Source organism: Podarcis gaigeae, assembly GCF_964106915.1.
Source record: "Podarcis gaigeae genome assembly, chromosome: 12".
Taxonomy (NCBI): Eukaryota; Metazoa; Chordata; class Lepidosauria; order Squamata; family Lacertidae; genus Podarcis; species Podarcis gaigeae.
The window spans coordinates 31,785,673-31,812,740 of NC_139688.1; the positions used below are offsets into that span (position 1 = coordinate 31,785,673).

The 27,068-nt window shown below is 43.5% G+C and overlaps 1 long non-coding RNA gene across 2 annotated transcripts; it reads right to left on the reverse strand.

Moving 5' to 3' along the window:
- Positions 1–4,172: 4,172 nt before the first annotated feature.
- On the reverse strand, positions 4,173–25,178 carry LOC310828260. Of its 2 annotated transcripts, XR_014556793.1 has the most exons (4): positions 24,783–25,178; positions 13,831–13,904; positions 9,255–9,323; positions 6,567–6,761 (listed from the first exon to the last, which is right to left on the reverse strand). It is a non-coding gene; the product is annotated as an uncharacterized lncRNA (long non-coding RNA). The 2 variants fall into 2 exon arrangements; XR_014556792.1 differs by lacking the exons at positions 6,567–6,761; positions 9,255–9,323 and adding an exon at positions 4,173–4,468.
- Between the last annotated feature and the right edge of the window lie 1,890 nt (positions 25,179–27,068).

Here is a 27,068-nt window from a genome sequence, read left to right on the forward strand (position 1 = left end):
AAATCTGAGTAAGGTGGATTCCCCTCCCCCCCACCTTTATTTGCAACTGGGTGAATGTGGAGTCCAGCTGAACTAATACAGGAGGTAGGCAACTTTGGCAGAGGAATGCACCAGGAAGGGCAGAACATATAATATCTAGCTTTATCTGCATAGTTAAAGGTAAACATAACCTACAGGTTTTATGGGTTGCAACCTGACAACCCTATATAGGAATGTTATTGGTCTGTAAAAAGAATGGATCACCTGGAATGTCCACTTGGGCAAGTGCTTTGCCCTGTTACATGTAAACTGCCTGCACCCCAGCCCTTATTTTGACACTATTTCACTTGTCTATAAACGGAAGTATCCCAGAGCATAGAGCATAGCTGTCAACTTTTCCCTTTTCTTGCGAGGAATCCTGTTCGGAATAAGGGAATTTCCCTTTTAAAAGGGTGCACACTGGCATAGAGATTTATTGCTTGGAGAGTGGAGTGGAGCCCCAATCAGAAGATGACTGCCAGCATGACCCAATGGTAAGGGATGATGGGAGCTATAGATGGTTTTTGGAGAAATACCATATTTTTCGCTCCATAGGGCGCACCAGACCATAGGGCGCACCTAGTTTTTAGGGGGGGAAATAAAGGAAAAAAATTTTACCCCCCCCCAGCTCCAAAGAGCAAAGGAGCCAAGACAGCGAGCGGGGTCCATCCCACTGGCTGTCTTGGCTTCCTCTTTAGCCACTCGCAACCTCTCCAGCTGGGAGAGGCTGCGCGCAGCTTTGGCAGAACAGGTCCGGGAGCGGGGGCAAGGTTGCACACAGCCTTGCCACCGCTCCTGGAGCTTACAGGGCTGGGGGCATGCTCCGAAGGCTTGCGGATAGCTGCCTGAAGCCCGGGGAGCGCAGCGGGAGTTGGCGCTGCGCTCCCCAGGCTGTAGGCTGCTATCCAAAAGCCTTTGGAGCGCGGCTGAAACTCCCGCCGCGCTCTGAAGGCTTGCGGATAGCTGCCTGAAGCCTGCATTCGCTCCATAGGACGCACACACGTTTCCCCTTCATTTTTGGAGGGGAAAAAGTGCGTCCTATAGAGCGAAAGATACGGTAATTTGTTTCGCACAGAAATCTTAAAAAAATAACTCATGTGAATCCCTGCAGCTTTGAGCAAAGTGCCTTTTCTGAAACAGGGGCAGGGAACCTCCATGTGTTACTGCACTTCTCATTCCATTCAGCTCCAGCCATCATGGCTCATGGCCAGGGGGATGATGGGAGTTGTAGTCCTACAACATCTGGAAGTCACCAGGTTTCTTCCTCTTGAACAAAAAGGTACGGATTCACATTAAATTATAAATTTATATTATAATGAAATTGTAAAAGGTTTGATAAAGGTTTTTGCATATACTGGGAGCCCAAATGATTTTTTTTTTTTTAAATTCACCAACACCAATGGAGCCGACATTAAAAGAAAATCAAACAGCTCCCCCTTTTCTTTCATGCGACTGCATTATTACCATTGCTTGCCAGAAAAAATGCAGATCAAAGAATCCCAGCTAATTTTGCATTCAGATTCATAGCCGGAATTATAATTCACTCATTGACATTCAATGTGGGTGCCATATGGACTCTCAAGTGTTCCAGCAAGTACAGATTGGTTCAGAAGTAGCTAATGGCATCTTTAAAACGATTACCATAATCAATACCAGTCGGCCTGCTCAGCACCACTCCCATCCTCACGTGATTCTGATTGCCACCATCTACAAATCAAAACCTAATTAGGAATACCAATTAAGATGCTGTTTCACAAACACAGAGGGTAGGTGGCAGGTTAAGAAGGGCTCCAGCTCTTTTGGGGAAGAGTCATGTAGAAATCTGACTGAATATTATACTGTTTTTCATTCTGCGGACATGTTCATTTGATGGCTTCCTATTGGGCCAGCACAATCCACTAGATAGGTGGAATTTGATGTGGGGAACTAGGGTGTGAGTCCTACCTTGGACTCCAGTTTGAATTATAATGTGGGCAATGCTGAGGATATGGTGTCTGCTGAAGGAGAAATGCATTTGCTGAGTGCTTGCATCTCTGTTGGATCTGTAATTCATATCCCATCAGTGTGTGGTCCTCCAAGTCCTTCTAGCTAGCCCTTGGGAGTCTCCCTAAGCCACATCCCTTTATGGTCACACCCTCACTCTCCAGGCCATACCCACGCTTGCCTTACTTTAAACCCTTCTTGATTTTTTGCTTGGCTGGGATGTGTCCATGAATAGTGATAATGATGCTTGGTTGGCCAGATGGTAGAGAGGGTTGAGTGTTTGTGTAGAAAGTAGCCTACTGCACAAACGGAGTTGTTAGGAGACCCCTATTTCCCTTACAGAGCTGCAATTCCCAGAGTGGTTTAAATCAAATCCTTTTCACAGGGAACTCTGAGACTTGTAGCTCTGTGAGGGGAATAATGGGCCACCTGTCAACTCTCTATACCCTTAACAAACTGCATCTCCCATAATTCTTTGGGGGAAGCCATGGCTGTTTAACATGGTATCATAGTGCTTTCAATGTATGGTGTGAATATGGCCCTAGACTCTAGTTACTAGATGATTACAAATGTCTTGCGTAGATTTTTTTTTTTGCAATTGGCTACAACTGGGTGTCACTTTGAGTCGAGATGGTGGACTGAACCTTTCAAAACTGCACTGATTTTAAAACTGTGTTGATTTTTTGGGTTTGCTAGAATTCCGAGACAATGATGGGTATAAAGTTACCAGTCAATAATAACCAGGAAGCATGTTGAGAAAATTATTCTCACTCCAGTTCACCTTTCTAACTTTGATTGAACGAGACACTTTTCAAAATGGTTTTCTTCGCTGTCTAAAGTTGTGGGCTACTTCCCATCTGTTTGAGCAGGCAGGGAACAAGGTATTCTTGAGAGAAGGCACTCCTTCTTTCCTTCCTTCCTCTTTCCCCTTGCATGTTCTCAGGGCTTTTAAACAAATAAATGCCGCCATGTTGCACACAAGAACAGTGAAATCCAAAGTGCAAGGAATAAGGTTCCATTTTCAGCAGGCAGAACATGATGTACCTAGTAAGGAAAACAAACCCTTATCTTTGAAAAGCAGCCGAGTGTACCCAAAGCAAATATTTTGGAGGTTTGTCGGCATTGTTGAAATATACTAGCAAAGTGTTCCTGTCTGTTTCCCCCCTCAGATGTAGATGGAGAGAATAGCATCTTATTTGCTGACAAACCTCCAGTTGCCTCCTTTTCTCTCCCAGAGTTCCCCACCCACACAGTGGAGACTGGTCTGTTATGGCAGATGGAGGACAGCCCCACTAATCTCAGGCTGCTGTCAGTCAGCCCATCTAGCTGAGAGAGTGGTGCTGGCTGTCAGCTTCTTCTACCTACAATAACAGAATACATTTAAGGTCACATACACACATTTAAAGCACTATGATACCACTTTAAACAGTCATGGCTTCCCCCCCCCCCCAAAGAATCATGGGAGCTGTAGTTTGTTCAGGATACTGAGAATTCTTAGGCGATGCCTATTCCCCTCACAGGGCTACAGTTCTCAGAGTGGTTCAATGGTCAATCCCTCTTCATAGGAAACTCTACCAATTCTAGCTCTCTGTGGGGAACAGGAGCCTCCAGTACCCTGAACAACTCCCAGAATTCCTTTGGGGGAACCATAACTGTTTAAAATGGCACCACAGTGCTTTAAATGTATCATGTGAATGTGATCTTAGGTGGAATCTACACACACATAAAAACTGTTCTGAAAATGCTTTTTTAAAAAGGGTTTTTAAAAATACATTGAATTTTCCATAAGGCTCACCATCGCCATCTAGTGTCCCATTGTACATTGCACTTAAAACACACTTAAAACTTTTTATTGGCCGCTGTATAGCTGAGTCTCAATATTGCCCTTGTAGAACTCAGCAGAAGGGAGGATGGGGATGAACCTAGGATTAATTGGCTCTACCTCTCATTTCCTCTATCTCCACATACTCTGAATTTGGCCCAACCAGTCTGAACGGGCACCAGCTACCATTGCCACCAACTATGTAAGGGGCATATTTTTTCACAGGGAAGGCCCTTTTTCAAACTCATTCTGTTTCCACTGTTCAGGATCATTAAATGGAACCGAGAGACTTTGATATTGTTTTCTTTTTAAATGTATGTGTTTCTGCATTCCATCATCATTCCTATATCCTGGCAGAGAGATCAAAGAGATCTATCAAACATCCAGCTTTCTAACTGAGCCAGGAAAAACCTCAAAAGCAAGCAACATCTGAAGATTTTACATTTTAGATTTACAAAGTGGCTGTTATTTGTGTAAGGGAAAATAGAGAAGTTACTCGCTTGATCCTATTATGAACATTTGTATTAAAATGTTTAAGTGCATCTTTTGAAAATGAAGCCTTTGGTAGAGATGGTAGATTTATTTGTCCAACTTCTTCATAAGGCATTGAGAGGCTTGGAGGATTTCTCATCATTGGGGAGAAATCTGGAACAGATAAACATGTATATTGCATTAACATCTCATTGGGGACAAACTAAATTTGAGATTAGGAGAACTGTTCCTTCCATTATTTTTAATTATTTTTCATGACAGTTGCAGCATGAGGAGAATCTGATTAAGACATGTGTGACAACTTGAATAAAATATTGCGGGGAGCAGGTAAGCCCCACCCCACATAATTGATCACATGATGCAGTGCACACACACCATTTGAATGGCACTGCCCATCAACTTTGGGGGGGGGGGCGTCCTGGCCTCCTCAAATATTTTAAGGGGTGGAGGATAAAGACCCCTCAACCCGTAGGAGTTGGCTCCTGTGGTCCAGGACCATAGTGCCAGGGAAAGGACACAACCTTTGGTCTTGCATGGCTTTCCCAGTGAAAATTACTCTAGGGCAAGCTGCTGCTTAGAAAAACATACAGTAATGGTGCTTGCATATTTTGATTGGCTGGGCAAATTGCACTTGGGGGAAGATATTTACCAGGAAACTGGCAACATGGAACAAGTTACCCCGCCACACACACACCATGCCACTAATATTCAGGCTTTTCTGTACCTGCTGTTAAACTTGTATAAAAGAGGGGGAGATTTGATCGTGGCTCTCCAAGGTTGCAGGTTCAATCCCCATGTGGGACAGCTGCATATTCCTGCATTGCAGGGGGTTGGACTAGATGATCCTCAGGGTCCCTTCCAACTCTACAATTCTATGATTCTATGATTCTTAATTCCATGCCTAGACGCACCCTCAAAATACATCTGGAAACAATGAACACAGAACCTTTCTGATATGAGGTATGGTACAAAATGGTTTCCTTTGTTAAAGATGCTTCACAAACAACTAACCGAGTGAAGCACACTTATTCCTTTTCAAATCAAAGCCAGCAACATCTCCAGTCATGCTCACTTTGTTTCAGTCCCTGTAGCTTTTCTTTTGGGAATTATAGGGACAGAACTACCTAAACTGTATAGAAACCTATTCATGTATGCGACTACAGCGGCAAGAATGTTACTCGCCCAAGAACGCAAAGAAGCAGAAGTCCCAGCAAAGGAAGAATGCATACAAAAACTTATGGAATATGCAGAAATGGCGAGACTTTGTGGAAGAATAAGAAATCAAGATAACAAACTTTTTAAGAAAAGAATGGAAATGGTTTATTGAATATTTACAGATAAATTGTAATCAGATAAGACCATTGGCAGGGATATTGTAATAACTTGCATTTTTATAAGAGTATATATTTAAAGTAGATGAATAAATGAGCAAATTAAGTTAATTTGGGCATGCACAAGATATTAAAAAGAAATTTAAGGAACTGCAGAAAAGGGGGGAAGGAAGTCAAGTTTTGAAATGTTAAAATGATTGTCAAATTAGTGAAGCATCTAAACCTGAGAAGCATAAATAAAAATTTAAAAGAAGAAGACAATACTGAGATAGATGGACCAGTGGTCTGACTCAGTATGGGGCAGCTTCCTATGTTCCTGATACCTTGTGAATGAGTCTATTTGTCTGAGCTTTGCTTGGTGTAACCGTCCTTCTGATCCCAACGTTACAGTTGTCTGCCCCAAATCCCAAGGTCTTATGCCATAAATCTCATGCCAGCTAATTAAGGAGAAGAGGTGCCATTAGGGTGACTGTATATGAAGGGGTGCATAGGAGCCTGGGAGGCTGTTGCGTATTGAGTTGGACCATTGGTCCACCTAGCAAAGTATTGTCTACCCTGACTGGCAACAGATCTGCAGGATTTTAGATGAGCTCCTTACCTGGGGACTCCAGGGATTGGTCGTGGGACCTTCTACAGGCAAAAGAGATGCTCTACCAGGCAGCCCTGGTCTTTCCCCAAGATTTTTGCACCTATAATAGTTGTACAGAAAAGGAAATTTCAGCACCTGAAGCTTGCATGGCACCCCTGACTAACACACAGGACCAGAGAGACAGGAAAGCCAGAACAAAGCAGAAAGCCAGCTACCTTGTCATCATCAAGGGAAGCTACACAAAATATTTACAAGGAGCCTTGTCTATATTTCTGTTTCACATCTTTAACTCCCTTTGATGTCAGCATCTTCTACCTGTTAAGATGCCACTATGTTACGGCAGACATTTGTCTTGTATTTTCATGCTTCCTCAAATATGCTCAAAGAATCTGTAATGCCTATGTTTTGTAAATTGGAAGATAATGTGCCGGGAGGAATCTATTCCAGCAAAGCGGCTCATCTGGAAGATTTCCCCCCCCTTTTTTCTTCTTTTAATGGTTTGCAAAGTCCGCTTTGTGTTTGCTTCCTGTGGATATAAAACCATGGCAGGTCAGCAGGAGTTGTTTCTGGAAGTAGCAATTCCATATCCTTGCTGCTGTACAAGAAAACATTTACATGTGGCTGCATTCTAGAATTTTAACTACCTTTTTTTTGGCTGTCATGACAGAAAAGAAAGACATCACAAAAATATGGCCTTCTCGGAGAGTTCAACCACCTTGGTGTAGTGGTTAGAGTGGTGTGTTAGGACTTGGGAGACCAACGTTCAATTCCCTGCTCAAATATGAGACTTGCTGAGTGACCTTAGGCCAGTCACCTTCAAAGGTAGCCCCACATAGAGCGCATTGCAGTAGTCCAAGTGGAAGATAACCAGAGCATGCACCACTCTGGGAAGACAGTCCATGGGCAGATGGAGCTGGTAGACAGATGCCCTGGATATAGAATTGACCTGCACCTCCATGGACAGCTGTGAGTCCAAAATGACTCCTAGGCTGCGCACCTGGTCCTTCAGAGGCACAGTTACCCCATTCAGGACCAGGGAGTCCTCCACACTCACCCGCCTCCTGTCCCCCCAAAACAGTACTTCTGTCTTGTCAGGATTCAACCTTAATCTATTAGCCACCATCCATCCTTCAACTTATGACCCAATAGGTGCTCATCCTCCTAAGTTTTGATTAAGGGTTCAAAAAGCAATGGTGGGGATGATCAGGTATCTGACTAGTGGGCCATCTACAGCTTGGTGGCTCCATTTGACTGTCCTACTCTGCCAGAATCAGTAGACATGGTGCAGGAGCAATGGGCTGAGCAGGTTTCCTCTGCAGATCCAATTGAGTAAAAGTGAGGTTGTGCAGCTCTGAGCAACGTGTCAGCGAGTGAAAAATTAAATTTGGGGGAAGCACAATTATTGTGGCTTCATAATTTAAAGGTCCAATATTTAAATGTTCACGAATTCTCCAAAGGAACCTTAACCCATTATTTATTCATAGCATCCCAACAACCTATAAACTCACCAACACATAAGTCTCCAGTTTTATATGGCAATTCAATTGAATATTTGCAGGAAGCCCATGCATAGTTAATAAGGGTGCCAAATGTTTATGAGTTGGGCATTCTGCATTTTATTGTTACCCTGATTCTGGACTAATGCATGTCCTTTGTGTGAGGATTTCCTTTAATGTTGGTAAAAGCCTTTTTATGAGATCTTGGTGTGAGATAAAACTTCTGGTGCATAAACAATCTACAGTGCTTTGTATTAAATTGCAGGCTCATGGAAAGTAAGTATAAATGAGTGGCTGGGGAAGTCCGGCCAGATGGGTGGGGTATAAATAATTTATTATTTTTTATTTTTTTATTATTATTTTTTATTATTATTATTATTATTATTATTATTATTATTATTATCCTCCAGCTGTCCAAAGGTCTTCTGGTTTCTGAAATGATTCCACCTTTTCTCTCCTACTGCCTCTTATGCCTGGACCTGTCTACTGGAATGGCTTAATGAGACCGACTCCCTTACTTCCTGCAAGATCTCTCTTCAAAACTCACCTGCTCCATAAAGTGTTTAAAATAGCCCCATAGTCCTAGTCAGTGCTATTTTTCTAGAATAAGAGGTGCCGGAACCCATCACAAACATCTCCCTTGTTCTCTTATAACAGCAATGACACTCATCTGAGAGGTGCAAGAACGGAGTTTCAGTGAGTTCTGGCTGAAAAACAGCCGTGGTCCTAGTACTGCAGCGGTGGTGAAACTTTGGCCTTTTTTCTGGATGCCATCATCCCTGATCAGGCACGGCAATCTAATAGGAAGGAGGAGAGTCTGTGGTGGAGGTCCACCAGAGCCAGAAATGGCTTTCAAGGTGAGGGAGAGTTTTCCTGGCAGAGTGAGGTGAGGCAGCAGAGAGGTCATAGTGGTGCAAATGCAACGGCGGAGCCAAGCTGCTGCTCCTGCTGCTGCGTTTGCACTGCACTAACCTCCCAATCATCTTGCCCCTCTCAGTGATTTCGGTGAACAATGAATTGACCACATTTCGATCTACAGGATCCACAGTATGAAAGCCCACTAGGGGTTGCTTAAATAGTACATCATTGCCACGAAGGGTGAAGACAAAGGCAATCCTTAGGTTGTATGGGATGCATACTTTCATTTTTCTTCATTTCATAATTTCCAGTGAAATTGCCATAGTTTATTGTGCCAAGAGACCAACCGTAAGGCGAAGGGCCACAGCTCAGTGTTAGAGCATCTTCTTTGCATGCCAGAGTGTCCCAGGCATCTCCCTGTTGAAATCCTGGAGAGCTTCTGCCAGTCAGTGTTGACCTTACTGAGCTAGAAGAACCCATGATTTAACCCAGTATAAAGGCAGATTCATATGTTTCTGAGCTGCTCTTGCCATTTTCCCAGAATGCTCAGCGGAGCACTTGGAATTCCTTCTGGTCTTTCTGCAGCTGCCAATGATCCTTTTCCAGAGCCCTGTTCCTTTGTCTTAAATCCTTGTGCCTGCCAAGATACGATCACAATAAAATACCTGAAGAGCCTTGTAAAAACAGATCCATATCTCTTCTTGTGCACCGCTGCACTTTCTTTCGGGAGAAACCTGTCAGAGGCAAAAGGAATTGATTTTTGATTCATAGATATGGAAGCTTTACAAAAATGTGTCTGCTTGCGTTCAAGCGGACCTAAGCCTTGAAAATGATCCATGCCTATTTTTGGGAAGGAAGGAAGGAAGGAAGGAAGGAAGGAAGGAAGGAAGGAAGGAAGGAAAGAAGGAGGCACTGCTTTCATAGCCATCCTCTTTGAGAAAGGCCGGCTTTGCTTGAGCACAAATTGCGACAGGGTCTGAGGTTGGAGAGCAGGGTGGTAGTGCCATCAGGGCAGGACTTGGGGGGCAGACATTTAGCCCCTTTGCCTCAGCAGAATGAGGAGGGAGGCTCACTCACCCCTGGTCATTCTGCTGAGTAAAGTGAATAATTATGCATTAGCATTTAAAGAGGAGAGTCCCACGTAAGACTGTTAATTCCAGCCTGTAAAAGGACCTGACTCCATCGCCGGGAACAGAAAAAATAGATTGTGAACCCAACTCTTTGGATCTCCCTTTCTAGGACAATAAGCATGACCACATCATTGCTTGTTCTCGAGACATTTTTATTCCAGGATGTGTTTGGTTAATTTCAATGTGATGTGCTGTTAAATATTTTGTTATGTCCGTACATTTAAAGCACATGGGTCCCCACCTCCAAGAGTCATGGGAACTGTAGATTCACAGGGTTCTTTGGGAGAAGCCACGTGCTTTAAATGTTTCTTAAAAGTATCTTGATTGCTGCTGCTTATATATTAGTGGGGTGAGTGTATGGATAGGATGTTTGTAGCAGTAGTTGTTGTGCTATGAACCTCCCTGGGAGAACAGTGTGTCCTGAAAAAGCAGGTTAAAAATGTGGGGGTTTTTGATAAATACTGAAGAGTTATGCTAGGTCTGACTAAAGGCCCATCCAGTTAAGCATCCTAAACAAGGGGTAGGTGCCCTCCAGATGTTGTTGGACTACAACTCCCATCATCCTTGAACACTGATCACACTGACACTGGCTAATGGGAGATGGAGTCCAACAATGCATTGGCTGCCTCTGCTCTGAATTGTCCACAACGAGGTCAAAAAGGCAGCTGCCCTCCCCCTGTTGTTTGCTGGAGCATCTGGAATCCAGAGGTATCTTGCCTCTAAACATGAATGTTCCATTTAGGTATGGTGAGTAATCGCCACTGATGCACCTGATTTTGTCTAATCTCTGTCAAAAGCCATTTAAGGCAAAGGCCATCACTACATCTTGTGAGACTGAATTCCATTGAATCCCACAAGCCAATTATGCATTGTGCAAAGATAACAGCAGTCCTCTCCCTTCCACCCCATCCTGATTCTGCTTAAGCAGGAGATGGCTGCTTCAATCCAGGCAGCTCCTGAGAAGCCTCCACCTCTGTCCTTACACAGATCCTTCTGTCTCACTGTTCGGCAACCACACCCAACTGGCCCTTATTTCCCCTTAAGTGGCTTTTGCTGCTACATCATCATGTAGGGATGGTGGAGAAATTTAACTCAGTTCACATGTAGAGGCAAACCGTCACCAATTTGCACTTTCCAAAACAATATGATAACCAGAACAAATCTATCATTTGAAATATACACTTGATTTTGCAATGGTGTCTGGCTGCCACATTCTGCACCAGCTGGAGTTTGCTATCCAGGCTCAAGGGCAGCCCCACATGGAATGCATTGCAGTAATCCAGCCCTGAGGTTATGAATGCATGAACTACAGTGGTGAGGCTACCCCTGCCCAGGAGCAGCTGCAGCTGAAGTCTAAGCTGGTAAAAGGCATTCTCAGTCACTGAGGATACTTGGCTGTCAGGCTTCTGTGAATTCTAATCATTCCCACCCCACCTCACAGCAGACAGCCAAGGAGTAGAAAAGGAAGCTCTTACCGAGTCTTTATTCAGTATTCACAGCAAGAGGCCATTGTATGCTGCCTCTAAGGTTAATGGCCTTGCTCCAACTGAGCTCCCCCCCCTCCTAAAAACAGCACTTCCTCTTACAATGCCCGCCAGGGGCTACTTTTCTCTGAGTCCTTTGCTCTTCCACTTTCAATGCACGCTGGGTTCTGGGTGAAAGGGTGTGTTTGTTTGTGTGTGTCAGAAATGATAATTTATCTCCAGTGATAACATGTCAACTGGGTGCTCTGTCTCTGTCTCCCCATTCTCTTCTCTCAGCACCTCCCAACTCTTCTGTCCACCTGTCTCTCAGCTGTGACCTTCCTCAAACCACTATTGTAATTCAATTCTGCCTTCCTTTTCTCTGGAAGCTTCAGGAGAAGGGCGGGGGGGTGTGATCACCACCATTCCTCCTCACCCTTGTCCCCTTCAGTCCAGTCTGACATTGGCCCTCCTTTAGAGGGAGTTCAAACCCATCCAGAACAGGTAGCCTGCCTAGCTCCCAGACATGGGAACAACCCACCCAAAGAGTCTCCACCTTCCCAGGATTCGAGCACAATTTATTGTCTCGCATCTAGTCCAACACTGCATTCAGACACCAACCCAGAGCTTTGATAGCTTCTTCTGATTCAGATGTTTCGGAGAAGTAGAGCTGTGTGTCATCTGTCTACTGGTGGCACCTTGCTCCAAAACTCCTAATGACCACTCCCTGTGGTCTTAATAGAGCTTAACAGAGTCCAAATTTACATGCAATAATGCTGGTAATCCTGATACAATTTCTCATTCAGTATACTTGCTTCTGTGTATTTATTACAGTGGTACCTCGGGTTAAGTACTTAATTCGTTCTGGAGGTCTGTTCTTAACCTGAAACTGTTCTTAACCTGAAGCACCACTTTAGCTAATGGGGCCTCCTGCTGCCGCCGTGCCTCCAGAGCACGATTTCTGTTCTCATCCTGAAGCAAAGTTCTTAACCTGAGGTACTATTTCTGGGTTAGCAGAGTCTGTAACCTGAAGCGTATGTAACCTGAAGCATATGTAACCCGAGGTACCACTGTATTATATTAAAATTACAAAATTCCATGGATGAGATCCAACATCTGCTTGTGCAATGGAGCTTTTCCTTCTCCCCCCGCCCCATGAAGACTCTTTCATACATCCCAAATCTGCTTCAAAGCATTGGGGGACCCTCCAGAGCAGATTCTGGGGGCACACAGATGGGCTGCAGGGTGGAAAAGAGAAACCAGAAGCCTTGCTGGGCAAGCAGATTTCCATTGCACAAATGGGCATCCCTGAATGTTGTGCATGTGCACACACACAACTAGTGAGACGAAATCTTCAATAGTTTGAAGATCAACCAAGGTCAGCTTTATGATTGCCACTGAATGCAACTGCCTTTCAAACAACATGCCTCTGAGTGTGCTTTTGTGTGTGAAAGTATTTGTGGCAGATAAGCATGATCAACAAGAAAGAGACCCTACGTTGCATTTGTTCATGAGATGCAGGAAACACCTTAAACCCTCCTGCGTTAATTTTTTCCATCTAAAATGTTTGAGGTGATCTCAATTTTTATTTGTAATCTTTTGCAACTGAACTAAACTTTCATTGAACTTTTGCATTGGCCAAGCTCTCCAAGAAAGAGTGGGGAGGCGGGGCGGGGGGTTTCACCTGCTTTGGATCATGGTTTGCTCGCTGAAAGCATTTATGTGTTCACATCTGCCAGATTCCTAAAACACAGGTCAGAAATGATGAGGAATATGTTTGGAGGTCATTTAGGTGAAGAAAAACAACATCGTTGCCCAACCTGCAGCTGCAGATTCAGCAAAACAACCAAAAGATGCAACAGATGATAAACAACACATACAAGAACAATGTGATCTCTCTGGGGGTGGGAGTGCCAGTGCAGAACACCCATGCAACATGGATTTAATCTCAGCTGGTGCAAACTGCACTAAAACCTGCTGATTCTCTGGGAGTAAGGAAAGGTTGTTTCAGGGCTCTTGATAGAGTTGGAAAACATTCTTCTTCCTCTTCTTCTTCTTCTTCTTCTTCTTCTTCTTCTTCTTCTTCTTCTTCTTCTTCTTCTTCCTCTTCCTCTTCCTCTTCCTCTTCCTCTTCCTCTTCTTTTGCTTCCAGTTTGACTGGAATCTTCTTTTCCCATTTGTCCATTCACAAATTTATTCTGATTTACAACACCAAATAAGATCTGAATTGAGAAGACCATGAACACCCAGAAAGAGAAGCTGCTGCATGATCGCAACTACTCTACGTTCCTGGATTTCTTCATTGTTTCCTATGGGCGCTTATCACTTTTACGCAGCAGGGCAGAAATAAAAAGGCATCAGGAGTAATCAGAAAGTCTGCTCTGCAGACAATGGAATTGCAACTCTAATCTCAACCTGTCATTAGTTTACTGTGCAGTGGCCTCAGCTGACAGATCATCCTCCTGTGCTTGGGTTTGTATGGCCCTTGGTAAATATACAGTCTTATCTAATTTTAATCAGAGCAACAATGAGGAATAGATTTGGATGAGAGGCAACAAATTCTTCCAAGCATAACAACCTTCTAAAATGCATTGATACCATTGCAATGGCAGCAACTTGTTTAGAGAGGATATATATGATCAGCAGACCTGTGTGATGTGTCCCTTGTCAGATTATGCCCACCTTGGACTGGCTGGTAAGGACTGGCTGCTTGAATGCTCCTCTGCAAAATACTACTACTACTACTACTACTACTACTACTACTACTACTACTACTAATAATAATAATAATACAAAAACACACACTGAGTTGTTCATTCATATACAGATCCTCCCTGTCAGGCAGGTTATTTTATTTATTTCACAAAAATAAATAAAAGGCAAGAGACAAAGCCATCACCTCAGTTTTCTTCCTAGGATCTGGTACACAGCCTTTGAAAGTGGAGGTTCTGTTTTAACAATAATCACAACTACAACCAATCATAGGTGTTGCCTTCATGGATTTATATATATTTTTTGTGTTTTTTTAAGCCATTAAAAGGGCAGAAATAGATCTGGTCAATGTATACAGTGGACTGAAGTAGTAGAAAGTGTGAGGTGAGGCAGGGGATACTGCCATTTTGGATTGTAGAGATGGAAGAGAAATTGATTTTTTGTTTGCATTTCAATGACAAGCTACGTAAATCCTTTGTAATTCTCCTTCCTCTGAATTTTGCCATGCAGTTGTCTAACCAATTATGTGTACAAAATGCATATATTAGGGGAAATTGTGCATAAATATGCATACATCCAGAAGTCGATTTTTGTGTGATGGGACTGTGAGCTCAGTTCTAGCATTGATAAGGAATCCCAAGGCTGAGCATCTGTTCAGAGGTATCCTCCCCATTATTTGTTGTCCCTAATGAAACAAGTTTTTCACTCAGCTCCAGCTGAATGGTCTCGGGATTCTCTCGCTCTCTCTCTTTCTCTCTCTCATTAAAACAAAAAATCAAAGTAGATCCCAAAAGCCTGAAGTCTGCCCACCTATGGATTAGTGTGTAACATGACCTCATTGTACTGTACCAAAACCCTACAATGAGATAGGATGGAGAAGGCTACAATGTGATTATGTCTAATTATGCGCTGTGTTAACTTTAGCCATTGAAAGGGAAAAAAGAGTTGGAAGATAAATTTGTTTTTCATTTAAGATTGTTAGGTAACTGTTCTTGACTCCTGTCCAAGTGAAAATGAATCAGTCTCAGGAATCTGCTCAATGTTTACTTGACTATGGGAATCTTGAAAATGTGCTCCTTCAAATAAAGTGCAGCTTTATAGCCTAATTCTTCTACTGGGATTTTAAAAGAGCAAGAGTCACTGACTTGCACTGACAGAATTGTTACATAACCTTGAGCCGCACAGCTTAGCCAAGCAATCCTTTGGAGTGAAAAGAAAACAGCGGTATCTTTGATCTTGTTTTCCATTATGCCTTTTGGTCTGTGTGTGCAGAAAAGGCCAGGCAAAGAATGCCAGTTTCTGAAAGTTGGTAAAACTCCCAGCATGGTATATTTTTTAAAAAGGAAGGAAGGAATATTTTTATGTCTCTGGGCCAAACAGTCAAATTGTGTGTGTGTGCTGTGTGGTTGCAGATATTGCCACTTCCCCCTCCTCCCTGCTCATTCCCCTTTCCACCCATCAACTGCTTTATGTCTTAGACCCCAGTCCACCTGTCTTGCACTGAGGAAGGACTGCGGTCCTTCAGAACAAGGCATTATGGGTAACATAGCCCAGGGGATTGCATCAATATTCTTTTAAAAATAGAAATTATTCTTCAAAATAATAATAATAGGCTATTAAGTATTTAAAACATTCCAGTAACTTTAAATTAAATGTAAAAGAGAATTTCTAGCCAAAGCAGCAAGGCTGAAGTGGTGCAGGCAATATTCTGGACCACCTTGTCTAGAGCGCTTGTCTCTGAAGGATCCCTGACACTTCTCAGCATGAATCAGAAAAGAGGAGGAGCCAGAGACTGTGAAATGGCTGATTGTCTACTGCGGCACCAGCAGTGGCAAATAAATTGACAGGGAGAAAACTGGGCAGTGCAGAAGGATGGTGGCAGACAGGAGGACAGGAGGAGGTGTCTGGAAAGCCATCTATGATTTGGGTGGCTGGGTGGGAAGTGGTGACTGGGTGGCACTGGGGACCAGAGAGGCAGCAAACTATTGCCCAGTTTTGCTTAATGATGCAACTGGCTCTGCTTCTCTGTAAAAGATGTCAGTGAATATAGCAATTAAATCTCAGGTATGCAAGAGGACTCTCACTTTCAGCAATGGCAGGAGAAAGGCGCTACACTTCAAACCAGCAGAAGATTAGAATAGCTAGGTACATTTAACATCATTCAAGCAGCTCAATTACTGTCCTGTTTTGCTCCAGCCTTTTTCTGCCACGATACAGAGAACCCCACGATACTTCTTAGGTCAAAGAGAAGCATTGTGCAAAACAGGAAGCAGGTTACAGTCTGCTCTGCAGTGCAATGTTTATTAATGAATCAGCAGCTGTTCAAAAAGAGCACCAGCTTTTTAACCGGTCTGTGGTTCTGAAGACATAGCACACCTATCTCGCTGTGAAGTACAGCAGTTCTTGGAAGGACCATAGCTCAGTGACCGAGCATGTGCCTTGCATCCAGGGTGAATCCCTGGTTGAATCCCAAGCATCTCTAGGTAGGGCTGAAGAAGACCCTTTCTTGAAACCCCAAAAAGCTGCTGTTGGTTAGAACTGAATTAGATGGCCCAATGGTTTGATTGGGTGCAAGGTAGCATCCTATGTCAATGACTCTATTAGCAGCCACCCCGATTATCCTCTTTATGGTCTCATACACACCATACATTTGTAGCATTATGATACCACTTTAAACTGTCATAGTTTTCCCCAAAGAATTCTGGGAGATGTGGTGTCTTAAGCGTGCTGAGAGCTGTTAGGAGACTTAAATAATCACCTCACATAGCAGCAATTGACAGAGCAGGGAATAAGCACAATTTAGGACTTACAAAATTCCAGGGATATTGCATTTTTCTGTACTGCTCTTTATATCAGAAAGTAGACTGGTAGCCAGTAATTTTCCACATTTCATGCCCTCACAGTGACCAGTAGCAAGCAAGAGATTAGATTCCTGCCTGTCTCACCCTTCACCTTTACAAAAACAAGAAAGGCCAGAAGGCTTATGAGGAAAGATGAAATCGTTGAATGACATATGTAGCAGCTGTAAGCAACAGACTGTTAGGCTGCTCATTGGAATGGCTGTTTCTTTGCTTGAATATGAAGTGACCTTTTCACTGAACTCTTATCTCTCTATGAAAAAGGGGGTCAGAATAACCAAATAAATGCTGGGGCACAGCACCGGATAACCAAAGTGTCCCATGGCACCATAGTGGCAAGCACATTTTTATTATGGAAAAAGCTTTTGTGGGCTACAGCAATGGAGGTTAGTCCATTAGGGCAAATGGGGTGCCACCAAAAATCTGCTTTATTTTTTGTTAACGTTCTTATATTTTGGCCATCCATCCATCCATCCATCCATTTCTCACCACTGATACAGAGCATAAGTGCTGAACTTAGATTCTGGGAAGCAGCTGCCTGGGCTTGTCCTGAGAGGCATACAAGGTTGGCCCAAAACATTTTGCTTCCTGAGACAAAAGACAGAATGTCACTCCTTGCTTACTTATTTATTTGATATCTCACCTTTCCTCCTTGAAGTCCAAGGTGATGTACATGGTTCTCCTCACTTAATCTTTGCAACAACTCTGCAAGGTAGATTAAGCTGCGAGAGAGTGTGTCCCCTGCCCCAGGATCACCTAGAGAACTTCAAGCCCTGGTCTCCCAGTCTGATACTCTAACCACTGTACCACATTGTTCACCAGCACTGGTTGTTGGGTTGGCCGACGGCTAGGACAACCCCCAGGCAAATGACAGGAACGTTTCCAGCCTTTCCCTCCCACTGGTGTGCAGCTCTAGGGAGTTCCGACAGCTTTCCCCGGCGATTTAAAGTGAATCATGCCTTGGAGACACTGAGTACACATCCAGAGTTCAGCAGAGATAAAACGCAGTCAGAGCTAAGCTGGGGTTGTAAGAACTAAGCTACGTTTATCAAGCATAGGTAAAGGTAAAGGGACCCCTGACTATTAGGTCCAGTCGTGGCTGACTCTGGGGTTGCAGTGCTCATCTCACTTTATTGGCCGAGGGAGCTGGCGTACAGCTTCCAGGTCATGTGGCCAGCATGACTAAGCCGCTTCTGGCAAACCAGAGCAGCACATGGAAATGCCGTTTACCTTCCCGCTGGAGCGGTACCTATTTATCTACTTGCACTTTGATGTGCTTTTGAACTGCTAGGTTGGTAGAAACAGGGACTGAGCAATGGGAGCTCACTCTGTCACGGGGATTCGAACCGCCAAACTTCCGATCCACAAGTCCTAGGCTCTGTGGTTTAATCCACAGCGCCACCCGTGTCCCTTATTAAGCATAAGGCAGAACAAAAGAAAATATGTCCCCTCTCTCGTCTTCCTTGGAGAGAAGTCAGAATTGAAAGCAAAAACAAACGGAAACAGAGTATAGTAAACAACTGCTTCCATGATTCCAACAGTTGGTACTGGAATGCATAACACAGACATGATATCTGCACAGTGAAAGGAATAGAAACCCAACACTGGTGATGGGACAACACCTTCAACTGCACCTGAGAGTAGCAGGGTAGCTTAGAGGGCACAGGTAAAAAAGGTAAAAAGGTAAAGGACCCCTGGACGGTTAAGTCCACTCAAAGGCGACTATGGGGTTGTGGTGCTCATTTTGCTTTCACGCCAAGGGAGCCGGCATTTGTCCACAGACAACTTTCCGGGTCATGTGGCCAGCATGAATAAACCGCTTCTGGTGCAACAGAATACTATGATGGAAGCCAGAGTGCACAGAAATGCCTTTCACCTTCACCCTGTCTCGGGGATTTGAACCACCAACTTTTTGATCGGCAAACGCAAGAGGCTCAGTGGTTTAGACTACAGCGCCACCCACGTCCCGGGGGGGGGGGGGGAGCACCGGCCAGGTTGCATGGCACACACACTTTTGCGTCCTGCCTCTATCATCTGCCTCATTTAGCCTAGTGGTACGACTTGCCCTGCTCCTGTGATAGGCACACTAATGGTGCAGTATAATTAACAAAACCCACAGTAGCACACCACACAGAGAAATGAAAACAAGGGTCTGCTCTGCCACAAGAGAGACACTCCTTCCAGACGGCAAGCATCAATGAGTGCACTGGTGTTGCCTTCTTACTGATCAATATTCTTTTGTCTCAAGTTTCAGTTATTTCAGGAAATAAACTGGCCAGTCATTACCATTCAGCGATGTTTGTATAGCATTGCTCCTCTTCTTGATTTTGTTTTGCTGCTACCCCAAGATCATTTTGAGATTTCATCATGGCAGTCATCCATGCCTGTCCTATTTGTGGGCAGAATCAGGGCAGGATGGATTTTTGACACGTTCCATAATGGAATTATTTTGCACATCTAGTCTGTTTTGTTCCTGAGCCAGCGTTGGTTATGAGAAACAGCAGTTCAGAGCAGAGGTGTATAAATGAGTTTGCTTTTTGTCATTGCTGTTTCTTAATGCGTTCCTGACACCATCTCCACCGTGTGCAACATTTGTGGTGGTAGAAGAAAATGCATAAATTGTGCTATAGGTTTTATATGCCTTTTAAAGAAAAGGCATTCCTGCAGCTGAGATTACTTTGCTTTTGTGGCCCTTTTAAAACCAATTAATTTATTCATAACTGCACCTTTTATAGCATAATAGGAAATGTGGTTTGAGCCACAATTTCCCAGAATTGTTTTCTCACTGACATATCTGCTATCCTTATGCCACTCAAGGGATATTGTATAGATTTGCTTGTCTTTTCATTAATAAATCTTCTCGTGCAAATGCTGAAGACACATCTTTTTCTCCTGACCTTTGATGCCTGATATGTGTGTTTTCAAGAACCACCCTATTCCTTCAACTGTAATTGGTTTTAACTGTTTTTAATACTTAATTATAAAAGGTTGTAACCTGTCCTGGGATCTGCTGATGAAGAACAGATAATAAATTTAATAATATTACTAATAATAATAATAATACTAATCATCACCATTATCCTACATGGCTATTTTGTTTTGATACTACCATGAGATCATATTGATATTTAATTGTGATGGATAGAACACGGTGCTTTGAGCTGCATACTTGAGTCTGTACTGGATTTATGGCTGGCGATTTAATTGTGTATGTTTCATGTTGGTGAATGTCCTCTTTTTTTATTTTGCTCCGAACAAACATGAGTCTTCCAGAGGACATCTTAATGTGGGAACCAGCACTATTAACCCTTGTCATTTGAGTGTGCTTTCAAATGATACATTCATCAAGAAAAATAGATGCTGGAAGAAAAAGCAACCATCTCTTGATGTTAACCAGGCCTCAGTGTAGTTTAGAGACACAAGGGTTGTACTTAGGAGGATAGCTGAGTTCAAATCCTTCCTCTGCCAAATCAATTTTCAGTACTGCGCTGGTGATGTCACTGAGGTTCCAAATATGAATCTGTGTATGACTTGTTTGGAACTGAGCTTCATTTTCATGAAAATTGATTGTCTGGCTTGGAATGCGAAATAAGCTCTTGCACATGTGTGATAAGTGCTCGTGCTGACTGGATTGTTTTCTAGGCAGATGAGCACAGGTTCTTTCACATTAGATCCGTATCATTTTCTTTTTAGACCCCAATTGTCCAAGAAACTCTTTCCCTATAAGAGACAGAGATTGTTGGTAGCTTTCATGTCTTTAAAAGAGGACTGGAAAAATTATGGAGGATAAGGCTATCATCCGTTACTAACTGTGATTGATATGTTCCACCTCGAGTGTGAGCATCTTCATCCCCATCGTTCAGCCCGGACACGGAGGTCCAGCTCCGAGGGCCTTCTGGCAGTTCCCTCACTGCGAGAAGTGAAGTTATAGGGAACCTTCTTGGCAGTAGCACCCACCCTGTGGAACGGCCTCCCATCAGATTTCAAGGAAATAAACAACTATCTGACTTTTAGAAGACATCTGAAGGCAGCCCTGTTTAGGGAAGTTTTTAATGTTTGATGTTTTATCGTATTTTTTATATTCTGTTGGGAACCGCTCTGAGTGGCTGGAGAAACCCAGCCAAATGGGTGGGGTATAAATAATAATAATAATAATAATAATAATAATAATAATAATAATTATTATTATTATTATTATTATTATTATTATTATTATTATTGTTATTATTAAGAATATGACTTGCTGGGTATCACAAGCAGGGGAAATGAAGTTTACCTGCTTGTAAGCTTCCCATAGGCATCTGATTGGCCTCTGTGAAAGTGGGGTGCTTGACTACTCTAATTCTGTTTGTATATATCAGATCTTCCATCGACAGTCTCCCATTTTAGAAACATAACATGATGCTCTCCATACACAGGTGTTTACAGTCCTGACAGGGAACCACTGAATAATGACAAGGAGACACATCCTTTTAATCACTAATTAGATTAAATAAACACTTTCTCTAGCTAGCAGCTGGGAGTAGCTGGCAGAATTTAATAAGGCTGGGTGACAGAAAGAAAAGGCAAGTGTACTTGGCAAAGTGTTCTGTCAGCTGTAATGCTTCTATAATACACCCAGCCTAACTGAGAAAGAAATGTGAAGCAATAGGTCTTCTAAAAAAGAGAGATGCCAAGTGTCCTTGTACCCATGACAACTACTTAAACTGGAAGTGTTATACTGAGGCAGTGGCTTATAAGATCTGGACCCCAGAAGGTTGCAAACAAAATAATGTGGCTGAAAAAGCCATCACCCTGGCATAAGGAGATGAGTGGCTTATGCCAGAGCTGTTCTTGCTAGGTCCAGGCACCACTGTGAGTGTTCCCTTCAGCATTCTGCCACCAACATCCTGTATTTCTTCCTTCCCTCTGGATCATGTGATTGACTTTCTCCCTGCTCCCAGATCCACCACATGCTCTTTATTGAAAAGACTTCTGTGGCCTTGCCTCCATTATTTCTCCACTTTAATATCCCGTTATCTCTTTGCTCCTCCAGCTCCAGCACCTACAGCCATCCAAACATCTCCTGTTCCCTCAAGACACCCAACCCTTTCTCTCTCTATCTACTACTGAACAGAGTCCACTGAAAGAGGGGGTGAAGAAAAAGAGAATTCAAAGCTGGGGTTCCAGTTACGTCAGGCTCTTTTCTGGAACCCTCTGGAGCACCAGTATACAGGTTCAGAAGCACAAATATAATGAATGGCCAGCTAATTCACAATGTGTATACACCGAAAGGAAACAATTAGAAACATACAAGTAATCCTAGAATATCAAATCACAGTGAGTCTAAGAGCCCATCATGTTATGCAGATTAGCACCGCAATAGACCGCTTTTGGTGTGGAATTGAACCAAGTGATGATGTGGAAGAGAAATTTAAAAAGAAGCCTCTGCAAGAAATTGTAGTCTTCCTTTTTGAAGGGAAACATCTTATAAATATGTCATTCCTTTTTTTTAATCTTCCCTTCTTTTAAGGAGCTCAGAACATGTGGCTCTCATATTAGCCTCATTTGAACGTGAGAAGGGTCTGCTGGATCAAGCCAATGGCAGATCTAGCTCAGCATTCTCCCAGTGGCCAACCAATGCACAAGCAGAAACAGACCAAGTCCTGTGGTTTCCAGCAACTGATGGATAGCAACTGTGAGATAGTTTTAAGCTTAGATTGACTGGTTCAAGTCCATCCATTGACTTTCACTGGTGGCTGAGAGGGGATTGGAAGTCACATTTTCCGAAGCACAATCCAGTGCTCCAGCCACTATATGCCAGTGAATTGTGAATACTAGGGTAATATGAATAAAGTAGCAAAGTTCAGAAGTGAAATGAAACTCCCTGGAAGCAGACTTTTTTTAAAAAAAAATTCTGGACATTTGGGAGACTTTTTTTTTTTTAGTTCCATGTTGCCCTTTCACTCATTGCTGTTACTGCAGATCAAATTTGCATTTGCACTGTTATGATTGTAACCAAGTTCATGAAGTCGCCATGATGGAGCCCAGTGTGTATAATGGAAGCCCATTTGCATTCTCATCTTGTATGTATGACAGCTGGAATCAAGGCGGGAATGTGATGATCCTAACCGAATCTGACAACACTTTCTCTTAGATGCCAATAACAATTTTTTTAACTCCAAGCACCTTTTTCACCCGCTCAAATTTCCTCCTGTGTCAGTGTGGAAGAGCCAATGCATTTACATAACGAGTTGGAGAAGAGGGGTCAAAGTCATTAAGATTTCAGCAAACACGTTTGAAAGGAGGAAAATTGAAATCAATTTAGAGGAAGACTTTCAGAGATCTGGTTTTTTAAGGGCCAGCCCTTTTTTCTTTTTAATTCTCCACTCATTGTAGGCCCTTTTGACATTCTCCGTACATACATTAAAGACATGATGACGGCAGGAACCACTTTAGACACTCATCATTACTTATGTAGCTAGTGTTCTACAAAGAGCACATATACATGTACAGCTTGCGGACCAGCTATATACATATAGTTACACCAGTGAAGGCCGGTCCATTAATGAAAGTGGGGCACTGCCCCACCAACCCCAGCCTTCCCTCCAGTGCCATAGCGTGGGTTGTCAGCACCCGGGGCAAGGCAAGTAATTTGTGCCCCAAACCCGTGGATTTGCGCCCCCTAACCCGTGGATTTGCACCCCCTAACCCTAACCCCCAGATGTTGCGCCCGGTGCGGCCGGCCCCCCCTGCACCCCCACGCTACGCCACTGCTTCCCTCAGCCAGCCCCCACCTGCGTGTCTTCTTACTTTCATCCAGTACAGTTGGTGATGCTTACACAGAGATACTGGACACAGCTAAACAGCTGCAAATCAAACACTTTAAATGTGTTGTACAGTGCAGTATACAAACGTGACACCAGATGGCGACAGTGAGCTATGCAAAATTCATTGTATTTTTCAAAACATTTTTTTAAAAAGCATTTCCACAGCGTTTTTTATATGTGCGTCGATTCCACCCCCGTCTCCGTTAGCTTCCTCCTCCGTAGTCTCAGTGTTGCCTTCTTAGATATCAACAGGAAGGAGGTAGGGACAAAATGATAATTGGTTAGCTTGGCCAGTCACTGGCTCTTGCATTGTCTTTCCATGGGTCTGGCTGCACTACTGTTGGTTCTACCAACATCAATAGACACATACCACCACTGCTGCTTACAGAAAGGTGCCCCCTTTACAGACCTTTGTCTGTACAAACCAAGGTCAGGGGTGTGTCCAGCAGTGTGTATAATGTCCAGGCTGGACCCCGTTGCCTCCATGATTCCCGTGTGTGAAACGTACCTGTGGAGAACGTCCGACAAGGCCTAATGTAGCCTTGTCATTAGAGTTGCTACAGAATTTTGCTGAAAGGGAAATTTGAAGCAAGGTGTTTGAAAGCATTTGAAGGCATGGGAGTTCAAGACTTCGTTTCAATTTTACTTGTAAAAATGGGAGGATCACAAGTTTTGCTGAAAGTTTATATATCTGTGAAAGCTACAACTATTTTTTTAAAAAATACAAAGGACTCAGCTACATTAGTAAAGAAACGACGATTTGAATGCACTATAAACATGCAACACCAGCTGGAGACAGAGAGCAGGAAATTTTTAAACGTGTTTTTCCATCGGGTGGTTTTTTGTTTTGTTTGTTATAATGATCTAATTTATGACTGATTTATAGCAGGTTTTTTCCTGTGTGTAGATCCACTCAAAGTCTAGTTTCTCAACTTCTCTTTAATGGTGAAAATCTGTCTGGGCTACAGTAATTAGGAGTGGAAAGTTAGGGTGATGTAGAGATTTCCTGGGGTGGCAAAAAGATCAGGTGAGCAATAGGTCAGGGAAATACAGAGGTGCCACACATACCAGATGTCTCTCTGCTATTAAACCGAGGGTGGGGAAACTGCTTTCCACCCAAGGGGCATATTCCCTTGTGGAAAACCTTCTGAGAGTCACATGCCAGTGGTGGTGAATGGGGTCAGAGACAAAAATGGGCAGGGAAACAGATGCAGCTCTTACCTTTGCAGAGGAGGTGCCATCAAATAGAGAACTATCTTTCGGCAGTCCTTCCAGCAGACACTTGTCCTCTGTAAAGTAGGACACTAATAAATAAAGAACCCCATATTGTCATTAGATACTATAAAAGTGATTGCCCAGGTGTCTGTGCTCAGGATAGCTGAAAGTAGTTACACTTTACTTTGGAGCTGACCTTTCAAGCATCTTGGGGAAAACAGCATTTTTTTTTTACCATCAAGTATGAACATCACAGCGGTAGGGAACAGATTGGGCAATAATTTTTTCTGGTAGTGCAGAAAAGCTGTCTAGGGAAAAAGCTCTTGAAACCGTTCCTGAGTTTCTCTCTGGAACGGGTGTTTGTATAACACTTCAGATGCCTCACTTCCACACATCTCCAGGCCTGGGTGAGGCACCGGCAGACATACCTGTGTGAATCAGATTCTAGGGGTTTCCTTTTTGTGGACTTCATATTTTAGTGAAAGCCATGTTGCACTAGCTCCCTCTGGCAGGCGACAGAAGGGAAACACCATTTTAAGCACCACCAGTTTGGCAGGCCTTGTTTTCCCCAGCCTGCTGTGCAAACGAATCCTGCCTGCCCTTCTCTGATTAAAGTTAGTGATAAATTCACAGTGATAATGAAAAGTTCATGGTGAGCTGATGATAGGTTCACAAATGAGAAACTGTTTTGCAAGTAGGCCCCAGACGCTTTGGGCTGTCTCCGCACTAATTTGTAAGGAGTTGCCTTTAACAATTTATTAACTCTTCAATGTAATTCAGGGAGAACCCACCTGAAGAATAAGCTCTGATGGGCAAATTGTTTTTTGTTTTTCTCACTCATTTTAAAATGCCATGAAATTACAGAAGCACAACAGGGAATAAAACATCTGGAAAGCCTTCTATGTGCTACATTTTTTATATCTGGGCATTTGATACAACTCACCCCTTCCGCTGAAACTTAACAAAAGGATACCTTGATACACAATGCAGCAAAACCAAATGTGTGCTGTATTTGAACATGACAGCTTCCTTTGCATTCTTAGTGAAGATGATCCAGGTGTTCCCTTCATCATTCTGTTATGCATGCTCAGGCTGGCTTTGAGTGCCGCTGTTCATTTATAGGAGGGCTACTGAGAAGAATGTGAGATAGGAAGTGGTGAGTTGCCCAACTTCAGTACTGCCGGGCACAATCCAATATTGGATGCGGGTGGCGCTGTGGGTTAAACCACAGAGCCTAGGACTTGCTGATCAGAAGGTCGGCGGTTCGAATCCCCACGACGGGGTGAGCTCCTGTTGCTCGGTCCCTGCTCCTGCCAACCTAGCAGTTTGAAAGCTCGTCAAAGTGCAAGTAGATAAATAGGTACCGCTCCAGCAGGAAGGTAAATGGCGTTTCCGTGCGCTGCTCTGGTTCGCCAGAAGTGGCTTAGTCATGCTGGCCACATGACCCGGAAGCTGTACGCCGGCTCCCTCGGCCAATAAAGCGAGATGAGTGCCACAACCCCAGAGTCGGCCACAACTGGACCTAATGGTCAGGGGTCCCTTTACCTTTACTGAGAAGAATGTGAGAGAGGAAGTGGTGAATTGCCCAACTTTAGTACTGCCGGGCACAAATCCTATATTAATATTTCACTTTCTGTATCCCCTTCCCTGGTAAAAAAAGAAGAAGCTAAACTCTCAGATTATTCAGCATGCAAGAATCCTTGATGCCATGAGGCATTTAGTCTAAAGCTCTTAACTCTCTCTGTCTCTCTGTGTGTGCTTTACACCAGGTTAGGAGATAAGGTTTCCTGCTGCCTTCATGTTGAATTGAAAAACTGTTAGTGATGGAAGGATGATTATCAAGTATCTGTAAACAAACCCTGCTGGTTTGGTGCCGACCTACAGAGGCGATGTCACCACTTCTCTGTGGCTAAAGCTGTGGTGTTACGGGATGCGCTCATTAATTACGGACAGGTGTGTTGTACTGGGAATTGTGCACCTGCCAGAATGTGACAACAGCCACCACATGTGCAGACACACACACACACACACACACACACACACAGACAAACAGAGAATAAAACTGCGATGGGCACCTGCATTTTGTAATGACTGCCAAGTCCCCATGGCAAGGAAAAGAATAAGGGAGTCAACCCTACAAAAAGTAAGACAAAATCCTGAATCAGCTAAAATGAAACTACTTCAAATGCCACATTCACACCGTACATTAAGAGCACTCTGGTGCCACTTTAAACCATCCTGGCTCCCTCCAAAAGAATTGTGGGAGCCATACAGTACAATCTCATCTTATGC